At 67.5% G+C, this 14274-nt stretch overlaps 6 non-coding genes across 6 annotated transcripts; all 6 read right to left on the bottom strand.

Annotated features, from left to right (window-relative positions):
• Window positions 1-1607: 1607 nt before the first annotated feature.
• LOC134729934 (5S ribosomal RNA) lies at window positions 1608-1726 on the bottom strand. The gene has a single exon (XR_010111506.1). It is a non-coding gene; the product is annotated as a 5S ribosomal RNA (ribosomal RNA).
• Window positions 1727-3849: 2123 nt separating this feature from the next.
• Window positions 3850-3968, bottom strand: LOC134729932 (5S ribosomal RNA). The gene has a single exon (XR_010111505.1). It is a non-coding gene; the product is annotated as a 5S ribosomal RNA (ribosomal RNA).
• A 2123-nt stretch (window positions 3969-6091) lies between these two features.
• Window positions 6092-6210, bottom strand: LOC117977995 (5S ribosomal RNA). The gene has a single exon (XR_004669062.2). It is a non-coding gene; the product is annotated as a 5S ribosomal RNA (ribosomal RNA).
• Window positions 6211-8333: 2123 nt separating this feature from the next.
• On the bottom strand, window positions 8334-8452 carry LOC117977966 (5S ribosomal RNA). The gene has a single exon (XR_004669053.1). It is a non-coding gene; the product is annotated as a 5S ribosomal RNA (ribosomal RNA).
• Window positions 8453-10575: 2123 nt separating this feature from the next.
• Window positions 10576-10694, bottom strand: LOC117978445 (5S ribosomal RNA). Its single transcript, XR_004669235.3, has one exon. It is a non-coding gene; the product is annotated as a 5S ribosomal RNA (ribosomal RNA).
• A 2123-nt stretch (window positions 10695-12817) lies between these two features.
• LOC117978670 (5S ribosomal RNA) lies at window positions 12818-12936 on the bottom strand. Its single transcript, XR_004669353.1, has one exon. It is a non-coding gene; the product is annotated as a 5S ribosomal RNA (ribosomal RNA).
• Between the last annotated feature and the right edge of the window lie 1338 nt (window positions 12937-14274).

The following is a 14274-nucleotide window of genomic DNA, read 5'->3' as shown; positions in this document are numbered from 1 at the left end:
GTGAGAGGGCCTGAGAGAAACCCAGACACACCCCACCACCACCAGGAGCAAATCCACTCCCCCACACAGAGACAACACGCGGGCGCGCTCGCACGCGCTCGCGCGGACACACACACACAGACACACACACAGACACAGACACACACGCACGCACACGCACGCGCGCGCACGCACACACACACGCGGCTTGGAGGAGAGCAAGGACGAGATGGATGGAGAGATAGAAACTGAGGGAGGGAGAGAGACAGCGATCGAGAGAGACAGGCGAGGGCGAGAGGGAAGGAGACAGACAGAGAGGCTGAGAAAGAGAGAGGGACAGAGAAAGAGAGAGAGAGAGAGACAGAGAGACAGAGGGAAAACGACAGAAGTAGCGCGAGGTCCAGGGGGAAACCTAGAAGAGAGAGGCGGAGGGAGCTAGAGAGCGAGAGCGATAGAGCCTTAGAGAGGAAGCGCCCGGCTCCGTTAGGCAGCGCCCTCTTGAGCAGGCCGGGGCAGGGTGGAGGGGGCTTGGGCTGCGCCAGAACACGCGGGCCAGGCGGTCCGTGCGAGAGGAGCAACGGAGCGCGGAGACGGGCTTTTTCTTGGATGAATTGCTTGCTTTGGAGGTGGGTTTCGTAGGCTCCTGCCTTTCTTGGCACCTCCCTGTGCTCTGGGTGCCTTGCGGCGGGCCCCGAGATTTGCAGAGCGTGCCCGCCCGTTTGGCGGGAGCCGTGGCCCCGGGCGGGCCCGGAGGCCTGGGTCTCCGGCGTGTCCTCGGGACTGGAGTCGTCGACACGAAGTGGGGGGCATTGGGAATCCCGGGTGCACAGGGACTGTTTTCCTGGTGGCTGGCGAAGCAATGCCCTTCCCCCGGGTAAAGCAGCCCATGCGTTCTGGAGCCGAGGTCTTGGCTGGCGTCTGTGGTTCCCGCTGCCCCTGCCCGCCCCTTCCCCCGGTTTGGAAGGGTGCGACGACGGCGCCCGACGGGTGAATGGAATCGCCTGGGCGTTCCGGGAGCGGGAAGGTACCGCGAACGGCAGGGAACCCGCGGCTGCGCCTTTGGGGTCCGGCCCGCTGCCCTCCCAGGCTGGAGCCGGGCTCCTGGCGGGGCGGCGGCGAGGCGGAAGCGGTGGGATGCTGCTGCCCGGCGTGCAGTAGGGGCGGAGCCCCAGGAGGAGGACCCCGGCTGCGGCTGCGGCGGGGGTGTAGGTGGGCGGTAAAGGGGGAGCAGAGTCAGGGGAGGTTGGCAAGCATGGCGACTGTAGGGGGAAGGGAGGCAGCGGGGAAGCCAAAAGAGCCTACAGCAGGCCGGGCGGGCGCGGTGGCTCCCGCCTGTAATCCCAGCACTCTGGGAGGCCGAGGCGGGTGGATCACGAGGTCAGGAGCTCGAGACCATCCCGGCTGACAGGGTGAAACCCCGTCTCTAGGAAAAATAGAAAAAATTAGCCGGGCGTGGTGGCGGGCGCCTGTAGGCCCAGCTACTCGGGAGGCTGAGGCCGGGGAATGGCGTGAGCCCGGGAGGCGGAGCTTGCAGTGAGCCGAGATGGCGCCACTGCACTCCAGCCTGGGCGACAGAGCGAGACTCCGTCTGGAAGAAAAGGAAAGAAAAAGCAAAAAGCCAAAGAAAAAGCCTACAGCACCCGGTATTCCCAGGCGGTCTCCCATCCAAGTACTAACCAGGCCCGACCCTGCTTAGCTTCCGAGATCAGACGAGATCGGGCGCGTTCAGGGTGGTATGGCCGTAGACGCCGAAGGAGGCGCCTGGCTGCCCCAAGAGCCCGGCCCGGCCCGGCCGTGCCCGCCGGATTGCGGCCGTCACCGCCAGCCCGGGGCCGCGGGGCTCGGATCGGGGACCCCCGAGCCGCTGGCCCGCGGCCTTCCCCCCGGCTCCCGCGCTCCCGAGCTTCCACCACATCGGGCCCGCTCGGAGCAGGGAGTGCTCCGAGGCGTCAGGGCCCAGGGCCCACGATCCTGGGACGCCCTCCGGTCCTCCGCCCTGTCGCGGAGGCAGCGTTCTGGATCCCTCGCCGCACAGGGGCTCCTGCGAGGCCCCCTCTTGCCCCACCCACCCAGAGCCGTCAGGGCTGGCCCAAGGCGAACAGCCGGCCCAGCCGCGCGGGGCCTTTCTCTCACAACGCCCCCACCACGGTCGCTTGTCCCGACCAAGACCCGGCCGGGGGGCAAGAGGGCGTGGGGTGTAGCCGGTCGGGGGGTGGCCCTGTTTTGCCCCGCGCTGGCACTAGAGGCGGCGGCCTGATCTCGGGTGAGAGGGCCTGAGAGAAACCCAGACACACCCCACCACCACCAGGAGCAAATCCACTCCCCCACACAGAGACAACACGCGGGCGCGCTCGCACGCGCTCGCGCGGACACACACACACAGACACACACACAGACACAGACACACACGCACGCACACGCACGCGCGCGCACGCACACACACACGCGGCTTGGAGGAGAGCAAGGACGAGATGGATGGAGAGATAGAAACTGAGGGAGGGAGAGAGACAGCGATCGAGAGAGACAGGCGAGGGCGAGAGGGAAGGAGACAGACAGAGAGGCTGAGAAAGAGAGAGGGACAGAGAAAGAGAGAGAGAGAGAGACAGAGAGACAGAGGGAAAACGACAGAAGTAGCGCGAGGTCCAGGGGGAAACCTAGAAGAGAGAGGCGGAGGGAGCTAGAGAGCGAGAGCGATAGAGCCTTAGAGAGGAAGCGCCCGGCTCCGTTAGGCAGCGCCCTCTTGAGCAGGCCGGGGCAGGGTGGAGGGGGCTTGGGCTGCGCCAGAACACGCGGGCCAGGCGGTCCGTGCGAGAGGAGCAACGGAGCGCGGAGACGGGCTTTTTCTTGGATGAATTGCTTGCTTTGGAGGTGGGTTTCGTAGGCTCCTGCCTTTCTTGGCACCTCCCTGTGCTCTGGGTGCCTTGCGGCGGGCCCCGAGATTTGCAGAGCGTGCCCGCCCGTTTGGCGGGAGCCGTGGCCCCGGGCGGGCCCGGAGGCCTGGGTCTCCGGCGTGTCCTCGGGACTGGAGTCGTCGACACGAAGTGGGGGGCATTGGGAATCCCGGGTGCACAGGGACTGTTTTCCTGGTGGCTGGCGAAGCAATGCCCTTCCCCCGGGTAAAGCAGCCCATGCGTTCTGGAGCCGAGGTCTTGGCTGGCGTCTGTGGTTCCCGCTGCCCCTGCCCGCCCCTTCCCCCGGTTTGGAAGGGTGCGACGACGGCGCCCGACGGGTGAATGGAATCGCCTGGGCGTTCCGGGAGCGGGAAGGTACCGCGAACGGCAGGGAACCCGCGGCTGCGCCTTTGGGGTCCGGCCCGCTGCCCTCCCAGGCTGGAGCCGGGCTCCTGGCGGGGCGGCGGCGAGGCGGAAGCGGTGGGATGCTGCTGCCCGGCGTGCAGTAGGGGCGGAGCCCCAGGAGGAGGACCCCGGCTGCGGCTGCGGCGGGGGTGTAGGTGGGCGGTAAAGGGGGAGCAGAGTCAGGGGAGGTTGGCAAGCATGGCGACTGTAGGGGGAAGGGAGGCAGCGGGGAAGCCAAAAGAGCCTACAGCAGGCCGGGCGGGCGCGGTGGCTCCCGCCTGTAATCCCAGCACTCTGGGAGGCCGAGGCGGGTGGATCACGAGGTCAGGAGCTCGAGACCATCCCGGCTGACAGGGTGAAACCCCGTCTCTAGGAAAAATAGAAAAAATTAGCCGGGCGTGGTGGCGGGCGCCTGTAGGCCCAGCTACTCGGGAGGCTGAGGCCGGGGAATGGCGTGAGCCCGGGAGGCGGAGCTTGCAGTGAGCCGAGATGGCGCCACTGCACTCCAGCCTGGGCGACAGAGCGAGACTCCGTCTGGAAGAAAAGGAAAGAAAAAGCAAAAAGCCAAAGAAAAAGCCTACAGCACCCGGTATTCCCAGGCGGTCTCCCATCCAAGTACTAACCAGGCCCGACCCTGCTTAGCTTCCGAGATCAGACGAGATCGGGCGCGTTCAGGGTGGTATGGCCGTAGACGCCGAAGGAGGCGCCTGGCTGCCCCAAGAGCCCGGCCCGGCCCGGCCGTGCCCGCCGGATTGCGGCCGTCACCGCCAGCCCGGGGCCGCGGGGCTCGGATCGGGGACCCCCGAGCCGCTGGCCCGCGGCCTTCCCCCCGGCTCCCGCGCTCCCGAGCTTCCACCACATCGGGCCCGCTCGGAGCAGGGAGTGCTCCGAGGCGTCAGGGCCCAGGGCCCACGATCCTGGGACGCCCTCCGGTCCTCCGCCCTGTCGCGGAGGCAGCGTTCTGGATCCCTCGCCGCACAGGGGCTCCTGCGAGGCCCCCTCTTGCCCCACCCACCCAGAGCCGTCAGGGCTGGCCCAAGGCGAACAGCCGGCCCAGCCGCGCGGGGCCTTTCTCTCACAACGCCCCCACCACGGTCGCTTGTCCCGACCAAGACCCGGCCGGGGGGCAAGAGGGCGTGGGGTGTAGCCGGTCGGGGGGTGGCCCTGTTTTGCCCCGCGCTGGCACTAGAGGCGGCGGCCTGATCTCGGGTGAGAGGGCCTGAGAGAAACCCAGACACACCCCACCACCACCAGGAGCAAATCCACTCCCCCACACAGAGACAACACGCGGGCGCGCTCGCACGCGCTCGCGCGGACACACACACACAGACACACACACAGACACAGACACACACGCACGCACACGCACGCGCGCGCACGCACACACACACGCGGCTTGGAGGAGAGCAAGGACGAGATGGATGGAGAGATAGAAACTGAGGGAGGGAGAGAGACAGCGATCGAGAGAGACAGGCGAGGGCGAGAGGGAAGGAGACAGACAGAGAGGCTGAGAAAGAGAGAGGGACAGAGAAAGAGAGAGAGAGAGAGACAGAGAGACAGAGGGAAAACGACAGAAGTAGCGCGAGGTCCAGGGGGAAACCTAGAAGAGAGAGGCGGAGGGAGCTAGAGAGCGAGAGCGATAGAGCCTTAGAGAGGAAGCGCCCGGCTCCGTTAGGCAGCGCCCTCTTGAGCAGGCCGGGGCAGGGTGGAGGGGGCTTGGGCTGCGCCAGAGCACGCGGGCCAGGCGGTCCGTGCGAGAGGAGCAACGGAGCGCGGAGACGGGCTTTTTCTTGGATGAATTGCTTGCTTTGGAGGTGGGTTTCGTAGGCTCCTGCCTTTCTTGGCACCTCCCTGTGCTCTGGGTGCCTTGCGGCGGGCCCCGAGATTTGCAGAGCGTGCCCGCCCGTTTGGCGGGAGCCGTGGCCCCGGGCGGGCCCGGAGGCCTGGGTCTCCGGCGTGTCCTCGGGACTGGAGTCGTCGACACGAAGTGGGGGGCATTGGGAATCCCGGGTGCACAGGGACTGTTTTCCTGGTGGCTGGCGAAGCAATGCCCTTCCCCCGGGTAAAGCAGCCCATGCGTTCTGGAGCCGAGGTCTTGGCTGGCGTCTGTGGTTCCCGCTGCCCCTGCCCGCCCCTTCCCCCGGTTTGGAAGGGTGCGACGACGGCGCCCGACGGGTGAATGGAATCGCCTGGGCGTTCCGGGAGCGGGAAGGTACCGCGAACGGCAGGGAACCCGCGGCTGCGCCTTTGGGGTCCGGCCCGCTGCCCTCCCAGGCTGGAGCCGGGCTCCTGGCGGGGCGGCGGCGAGGCGGAAGCGGTGGGATGCTGCTGCCCGGCGTGCAGTAGGGGCGGAGCCCCAGGAGGAGGACCCCGGCTGCGGCTGCGGCGGGGGTGTAGGTGGGCGGTAAAGGGGGAGCAGAGTCAGGGGAGGTTGGCAAGCATGGCGACTGTAGGGGGAAGGGAGGCAGCGGGGAAGCCAAAAGAGCCTACAGCAGGCCGGGCGGGCGCGGTGGCTCCCGCCTGTAATCCCAGCACTCTGGGAGGCCGAGGCGGGTGGATCACGAGGTCAGGAGCTCGAGACCATCCCGGCTGACAGGGTGAAACCCCGTCTCTAGGAAAAATAGAAAAAATTAGCCGGGCGTGGTGGCGGGCGCCTGTAGGCCCAGCTACTCGGGAGGCTGAGGCCGGGGAATGGCGTGAGCCCGGGAGGCGGAGCTTGCAGTGAGCCGAGATGGCGCCACTGCACTCCAGCCTGGGCGACAGAGCGAGACTCCGTCTGGAAGAAAAGGAAAGAAAAAGCAAAAAGCCAAAGAAAAAGCCTACAGCACCCGGTATTCCCAGGCGGTCTCCCATCCAAGTACTAACCAGGCCCGACCCTGCTTAGCTTCCGAGATCAGACGAGATCGGGCGCGTTCAGGGTGGTATGGCCGTAGACGCCGAAGGAGGCGCCTGGCTGCCCCAAGAGCCCGGCCCGGCCCGGCCGTGCCCGCCGGATTGCGGCCGTCACCGCCAGCCCGGGGCCGCGGGGCTCGGATCGGGGACCCCCGAGCCGCTGGCCCGCGGCCTTCCCCCCGGCTCCCGCGCTCCCGAGCTTCCACCACATCGGGCCCGCTCGGAGCAGGGAGTGCTCCGAGGCGTCAGGGCCCAGGGCCCACGATCCTGGGACGCCCTCCGGTCCTCCGCCCTGTCGCGGAGGCAGCGTTCTGGATCCCTCGCCGCACAGGGGCTCCTGCGAGGCCCCCTCTTGCCCCACCCACCCAGAGCCGTCAGGGCTGGCCCAAGGCGAACAGCCGGCCCAGCCGCGCGGGGCCTTTCTCTCACAACGCCCCCACCACGGTCGCTTGTCCCGACCAAGACCCGGCCGGGGGGCAAGAGGGCGTGGGGTGTAGCCGGTCGGGGGGTGGCCCTGTTTTGCCCCGCGCTGGCACTAGAGGCGGCGGCCTGATCTCGGGTGAGAGGGCCTGAGAGAAACCCAGACACACCCCACCACCACCAGGAGCAAATCCACTCCCCCACACAGAGACAACACGCGGGCGCGCTCGCACGCGCTCGCGCGGACACACACACACAGACACACACACAGACACAGACACACACGCACGCACACGCACGCGCGCGCACGCACACACACACGCGGCTTGGAGGAGAGCAAGGACGAGATGGATGGAGAGATAGAAACTGAGGGAGGGAGAGAGACAGCGATCGAGAGAGACAGGCGAGGGCGAGAGGGAAGGAGACAGACAGAGAGGCTGAGAAAGAGAGAGGGACAGAGAAAGAGAGAGAGAGAGAGACAGAGAGACAGAGGGAAAACGACAGAAGTAGCGCGAGGTCCAGGGGGAAACCTAGAAGAGAGAGGCGGAGGGAGCTAGAGAGCGAGAGCGATAGAGCCTTAGAGAGGAAGCGCCCGGCTCCGTTAGGCAGCGCCCTCTTGAGCAGGCCGGGGCAGGGTGGAGGGGGCTTGGGCTGCGCCAGAACACGCGGGCCAGGCGGTCCGTGCGAGAGGAGCAACGGAGCGCGGAGACGGGCTTTTTCTTGGATGAATTGCTTGCTTTGGAGGTGGGTTTCGTAGGCTCCTGCCTTTCTTGGCACCTCCCTGTGCTCTGGGTGCCTTGCGGCGGGCCCCGAGATTTGCAGAGCGTGCCCGCCCGTTTGGCGGGAGCCGTGGCCCCGGGCGGGCCCGGAGGCCTGGGTCTCCGGCGTGTCCTCGGGACTGGAGTCGTCGACACGAAGTGGGGGGCATTGGGAATCCCGGGTGCACAGGGACTGTTTTCCTGGTGGCTGGCGAAGCAATGCCCTTCCCCCGGGTAAAGCAGCCCATGCGTTCTGGAGCCGAGGTCTTGGCTGGCGTCTGTGGTTCCCGCTGCCCCTGCCCGCCCCTTCCCCCGGTTTGGAAGGGTGCGACGACGGCGCCCGACGGGTGAATGGAATCGCCTGGGCGTTCCGGGAGCGGGAAGGTACCGCGAACGGCAGGGAACCCGCGGCTGCGCCTTTGGGGTCCGGCCCGCTGCCCTCCCAGGCTGGAGCCGGGCTCCTGGCGGGGCGGCGGCGAGGCGGAAGCGGTGGGATGCTGCTGCCCGGCGTGCAGTAGGGGCGGAGCCCCAGGAGGAGGACCCCGGCTGCGGCTGCGGCGGGGGTGTAGGTGGGCGGTAAAGGGGGAGCAGAGTCAGGGGAGGTTGGCAAGCATGGCGACTGTAGGGGGAAGGGAGGCAGCGGGGAAGCCAAAAGAGCCTACAGCAGGCCGGGCGGGCGCGGTGGCTCCCGCCTGTAATCCCAGCACTCTGGGAGGCCGAGGCGGGTGGATCACGAGGTCAGGAGCTCGAGACCATCCCGGCTGACAGGGTGAAACCCCGTCTCTAGGAAAAATAGAAAAAATTAGCCGGGCGTGGTGGCGGGCGCCTGTAGGCCCAGCTACTCGGGAGGCTGAGGCCGGGGAATGGCGTGAGCCCGGGAGGCGGAGCTTGCAGTGAGCCGAGATGGCGCCACTGCACTCCAGCCTGGGCGACAGAGCGAGACTCCGTCTGGAAGAAAAGGAAAGAAAAAGCAAAAAGCCAAAGAAAAAGCCTACAGCACCCGGTATTCCCAGGCGGTCTCCCATCCAAGTACTAACCAGGCCCGACCCTGCTTAGCTTCCGAGATCAGACGAGATCGGGCGCGTTCAGGGTGGTATGGCCGTAGACGCCGAAGGAGGCGCCTGGCTGCCCCAAGAGCCCGGCCCGGCCCGGCCGTGCCCGCCGGATTGCGGCCGTCACCGCCAGCCCGGGGCCGCGGGGCTCGGATCGGGGACCCCCGAGCCGCTGGCCCGCGGCCTTCCCCCCGGCTCCCGCGCTCCCGAGCTTCCACCACATCGGGCCCGCTCGGAGCAGGGAGTGCTCCGAGGCGTCAGGGCCCAGGGCCCACGATCCTGGGACGCCCTCCGGTCCTCCGCCCTGTCGCGGAGGCAGCGTTCTGGATCCCTCGCCGCACAGGGGCTCCTGCGAGGCCCCCTCTTGCCCCACCCACCCAGAGCCGTCAGGGCTGGCCCAAGGCGAACAGCCGGCCCAGCCGCGCGGGGCCTTTCTCTCACAACGCCCCCACCACGGTCGCTTGTCCCGACCAAGACCCGGCCGGGGGGCAAGAGGGCGTGGGGTGTAGCCGGTCGGGGGGTGGCCCTGTTTTGCCCCGCGCTGGCACTAGAGGCGGCGGCCTGATCTCGGGTGAGAGGGCCTGAGAGAAACCCAGACACACCCCACCACCACCAGGAGCAAATCCACTCCCCCACACAGAGACAACACGCGGGCGCGCTCGCACGCGCTCGCGCGGACACACACACACAGACACACACACAGACACAGACACACACGCACGCACACGCACGCGCGCGCACGCACACACACACGCGGCTTGGAGGAGAGCAAGGACGAGATGGATGGAGAGATAGAAACTGAGGGAGGGAGAGAGACAGCGATCGAGAGAGACAGGCGAGGGCGAGAGGGAAGGAGACAGACAGAGAGGCTGAGAAAGAGAGAGGGACAGAGAAAGAGAGAGAGAGAGAGACAGAGAGACAGAGGGAAAACGACAGAAGTAGCGCGAGGTCCAGGGGGAAACCTAGAAGAGAGAGGCGGAGGGAGCTAGAGAGCGAGAGCGATAGAGCCTTAGAGAGGAAGCGCCCGGCTCCGTTAGGCAGCGCCCTCTTGAGCAGGCCGGGGCAGGGTGGAGGGGGCTTGGGCTGCGCCAGAACACGCGGGCCAGGCGGTCCGTGCGAGAGGAGCAACGGAGCGCGGAGACGGGCTTTTTCTTGGATGAATTGCTTGCTTTGGAGGTGGGTTTCGTAGGCTCCTGCCTTTCTTGGCACCTCCCTGTGCTCTGGGTGCCTTGCGGCGGGCCCCGAGATTTGCAGAGCGTGCCCGCCCGTTTGGCGGGAGCCGTGGCCCCGGGCGGGCCCGGAGGCCTGGGTCTCCGGCGTGTCCTCGGGACTGGAGTCGTCGACACGAAGTGGGGGGCATTGGGAATCCCGGGTGCACAGGGACTGTTTTCCTGGTGGCTGGCGAAGCAATGCCCTTCCCCCGGGTAAAGCAGCCCATGCGTTCTGGAGCCGAGGTCTTGGCTGGCGTCTGTGGTTCCCGCTGCCCCTGCCCGCCCCTTCCCCCGGTTTGGAAGGGTGCGACGACGGCGCCCGACGGGTGAATGGAATCGCCTGGGCGTTCCGGGAGCGGGAAGGTACCGCGAACGGCAGGGAACCCGCGGCTGCGCCTTTGGGGTCCGGCCCGCTGCCCTCCCAGGCTGGAGCCGGGCTCCTGGCGGGGCGGCGGCGAGGCGGAAGCGGTGGGATGCTGCTGCCCGGCGTGCAGTAGGGGCGGAGCCCCAGGAGGAGGACCCCGGCTGCGGCTGCGGCGGGGGTGTAGGTGGGCGGTAAAGGGGGAGCAGAGTCAGGGGAGGTTGGCAAGCATGGCGACTGTAGGGGGAAGGGAGGCAGCGGGGAAGCCAAAAGAGCCTACAGCAGGCCGGGCGGGCGCGGTGGCTCCCGCCTGTAATCCCAGCACTCTGGGAGGCCGAGGCGGGTGGATCACGAGGTCAGGAGCTCGAGACCATCCCGGCTGACAGGGTGAAACCCCGTCTCTAGGAAAAATAGAAAAAATTAGCCGGGCGTGGTGGCGGGCGCCTGTAGGCCCAGCTACTCGGGAGGCTGAGGCCGGGGAATGGCGTGAGCCCGGGAGGCGGAGCTTGCAGTGAGCCGAGATGGCGCCACTGCACTCCAGCCTGGGCGACAGAGCGAGACTCCGTCTGGAAGAAAAGGAAAGAAAAAGCAAAAAGCCAAAGAAAAAGCCTACAGCACCCGGTATTCCCAGGCGGTCTCCCATCCAAGTACTAACCAGGCCCGACCCTGCTTAGCTTCCGAGATCAGACGAGATCGGGCGCGTTCAGGGTGGTATGGCCGTAGACGCCGAAGGAGGCGCCTGGCTGCCCCAAGAGCCCGGCCCGGCCCGGCCGTGCCCGCCGGATTGCGGCCGTCACCGCCAGCCCGGGGCCGCGGGGCTCGGATCGGGGACCCCCGAGCCGCTGGCCCGCGGCCTTCCCCCCGGCTCCCGCGCTCCCGAGCTTCCACCACATCGGGCCCGCTCGGAGCAGGGAGTGCTCCGAGGCGTCAGGGCCCAGGGCCCACGATCCTGGGACGCCCTCCGGTCCTCCGCCCTGTCGCGGAGGCAGCGTTCTGGATCCCTCGCCGCACAGGGGCTCCTGCGAGGCCCCCTCTTGCCCCACCCACCCAGAGCCGTCAGGGCTGGCCCAAGGCGAACAGCCGGCCCAGCCGCGCGGGGCCTTTCTCTCACAACGCCCCCACCACGGTCGCTTGTCCCGACCAAGACCCGGCCGGGGGGCAAGAGGGCGTGGGGTGTAGCCGGTCGGGGGGTGGCCCTGTTTTGCCCCGCGCTGGCACTAGAGGCGGCGGCCTGATCTCGGGTGAGAGGGCCTGAGAGAAACCCAGACACACCCCACCACCACCAGGAGCAAATCCACTCCCCCACACAGAGACAACACGCGGGCGCGCTCGCACGCGCTCGCGCGGACACACACACACAGACACACACACAGACACAGACACACACGCACGCACACGCACGCGCGCGCACGCACACACACACGCGGCTTGGAGGAGAGCAAGGACGAGATGGATGGAGAGATAGAAACTGAGGGAGGGAGAGAGACAGCGATCGAGAGAGACAGGCGAGGGCGAGAGGGAAGGAGACAGACAGAGAGGCTGAGAAAGAGAGAGGGACAGAGAAAGAGAGAGAGAGAGAGACAGAGAGACAGAGGGAAAACGACAGAAGTAGCGCGAGGTCCAGGGGGAAACCTAGAAGAGAGAGGCGGAGGGAGCTAGAGAGCGAGAGCGATAGAGCCTTAGAGAGGAAGCGCCCGGCTCCGTTAGGCAGCGCCCTCTTGAGCAGGCCGGGGCAGGGTGGAGGGGGCTTGGGCTGCGCCAGAACACGCGGGCCAGGCGGTCCGTGCGAGAGGAGCAACGGAGCGCGGAGACGGGCTTTTTCTTGGATGAATTGCTTGCTTTGGAGGTGGGTTTCGTAGGCTCCTGCCTTTCTTGGCACCTCCCTGTGCTCTGGGTGCCTTGCGGCGGGCCCCGAGATTTGCAGAGCGTGCCCGCCCGTTTGGCGGGAGCCGTGGCCCCGGGCGGGCCCGGAGGCCTGGGTCTCCGGCGTGTCCTCGGGACTGGAGTCGTCGACACGAAGTGGGGGGCATTGGGAATCCCGGGTGCACAGGGACTGTTTTCCTGGTGGCTGGCGAAGCAATGCCCTTCCCCCGGGTAAAGCAGCCCATGCGTTCTGGAGCCGAGGTCTTGGCTGGCGTCTGTGGTTCCCGCTGCCCCTGCCCGCCCCTTCCCCCGGTTTGGAAGGGTGCGACGACGGCGCCCGACGGGTGAATGGAATCGCCTGGGCGTTCCGGGAGCGGGAAGGTACCGCGAACGGCAGGGAACCCGCGGCTGCGCCTTTGGGGTCCGGCCCGCTGCCCTCCCAGGCTGGAGCCGGGCTCCTGGCGGGGCGGCGGCGAGGCGGAAGCGGTGGGATGCTGCTGCCCGGCGTGCAGTAGGGGCGGAGCCCCAGGAGGAGGACCCCGGCTGCGGCTGCGGCGGGGGTGTAGGTGGGCGGTAAAGGGGGAGCAGAGTCAGGGGAGGTTGGCAAGCATGGCGACTGTAGGGGGAAGGGAGGCAGCGGGGAAGCCAAAAGAGCCTACAGCAGGCCGGGCGGGCGCGGTGGCTCCCGCCTGTAATCCCAGCACTCTGGGAGGCCGAGGCGGGTGGATCACGAGGTCAGGAGCTCGAGACCATCCCGGCTGACAGGGTGAAACCCCGTCTCTAGGAAAAATAGAAAAAATTAGCCGGGCGTGGTGGCGGGCGCCTGTAGGCCCAGCTACTCGGGAGGCTGAGGCCGGGGAATGGCGTGAGCCCGGGAGGCGGAGCTTGCAGTGAGCCGAGATGGCGCCACTGCACTCCAGCCTGGGCGACAGAGCGAGACTCCGTCTGGAAGAAAAGGAAAGAAAAAGCAAAAAGCCAAAGAAAAAGCCTACAGCACCCGGTATTCCCAGGCGGTCTCCCATCCAAGTACTAACCAGGCCCGACCCTGCTTAGCTTCCGAGATCAGACGAGATCGGGCGCGTTCAGGGTGGTATGGCCGTAGACGCCGAAGGAGGCGCCTGGCTGCCCCAAGAGCCCGGCCCGGCCCGGCCGTGCCCGCCGGATTGCGGCCGTCACCGCCAGCCCGGGGCCGCGGGGCTCGGATCGGGGACCCCCGAGCCGCTGGCCCGCGGCCTTCCCCCCGGCTCCCGCGCTCCCGAGCTTCCACCACATCGGGCCCGCTCGGAGCAGGGAGTGCTCCGAGGCGTCAGGGCCCAGGGCCCACGATCCTGGGACGCCCTCCGGTCCTCCGCCCTGTCGCGGAGGCAGCGTTCTGGATCCCTCGCCGCACAGGGGCTCCTGCGAGGCCCCCTCTTGCCCCACCCACCCAGAGCCGTCAGGGCTGGCCCAAGGCGAACAGCCGGCCCAGCCGCGCGGGGCCTTTCTCTCACAACGCCCCCACCACGGTCGCTTGTCCCGACCAAGACCCGGCCGGGGGGCAAGAGGGCGTGGGGTGTAGCCGGTCGGGGGGTGGCCCTGTTTTGCCCCGCGCTGGCACTAGAGGCGGCGGCCTGATCTCGGGTGAGAGGGCCTGAGAGAAACCCAGACACACCCCACCACCACCAGGAGCAAATCCACTCCCCCACACAGAGACAACACGCGGGCGCGCTCGCACGCGCTCGCGCGGACACACACACACAGACACACACACAGACACAGACACACACGCACGCACACGCACGCGCGCGCACGCACACACACACGCGGCTTGGAGGAGAGCAAGGACGAGATGGATGGAGAGATAGAAACTGAGGGAGGGAGAGAGACAGCGATCGAGAGAGACAGGCGAGGGCGAGAGGGAAGGAGACAGACAGAGAGGCTGAGAAAGAGAGAGGGACAGAGAAAGAGAGAGAGAGAGAGACAGAGAGACAGAGGGAAAACGACAGAAGTAGCGCGAGGTCCAGGGGGAAACCTAGAAGAGAGAGGCGGAGGGAGCTAGAGAGCGAGAGCGATAGAGCCTTAGAGAGGAAGCGCCCGGCTCCGTTAGGCAGCGCCCTCTTGAGCAGGCCGGGGCAGGGTGGAGGGGGCTTGGGCTGCGCCAGAACACGCGGGCCAGGCGGTCCGTGCGAGAGGAGCAACGGAGCGCGGAGACGGGCTTTTTCTTGGATGAATTGCTTGCTTTGGAGGTGGGTTTCGTAGGCTCCTGCCTTTCTTGGCACCTCCCTGTGCTCTGGGTGCCTTGCGGCGGGCCCCGAGATTTGCAGAGCGTGCCCGCCCGTTTGGCGGGAGCCGTGGCCCCGGGCGGGCCCGGAGGCCTGGGTCTCCGGCGTGTCCTCGGGACTGGAGTCGTCGACACGAAGTGGGGGGCATTGGGAATCCCGGGTGCACAGGGACTGTTTTCCT

Source organism: Pan paniscus, chromosome 1, assembly GCF_029289425.2.
Source record: "Pan paniscus chromosome 1, NHGRI_mPanPan1-v2.0_pri, whole genome shotgun sequence".
NCBI classification, from domain to species: Eukaryota; Metazoa; Chordata; class Mammalia; order Primates; family Hominidae; genus Pan; species Pan paniscus.
Note: the sequence above shows the minus strand (reverse complement) of the source record. Positions and strands in the feature narration are given on the sequence as shown.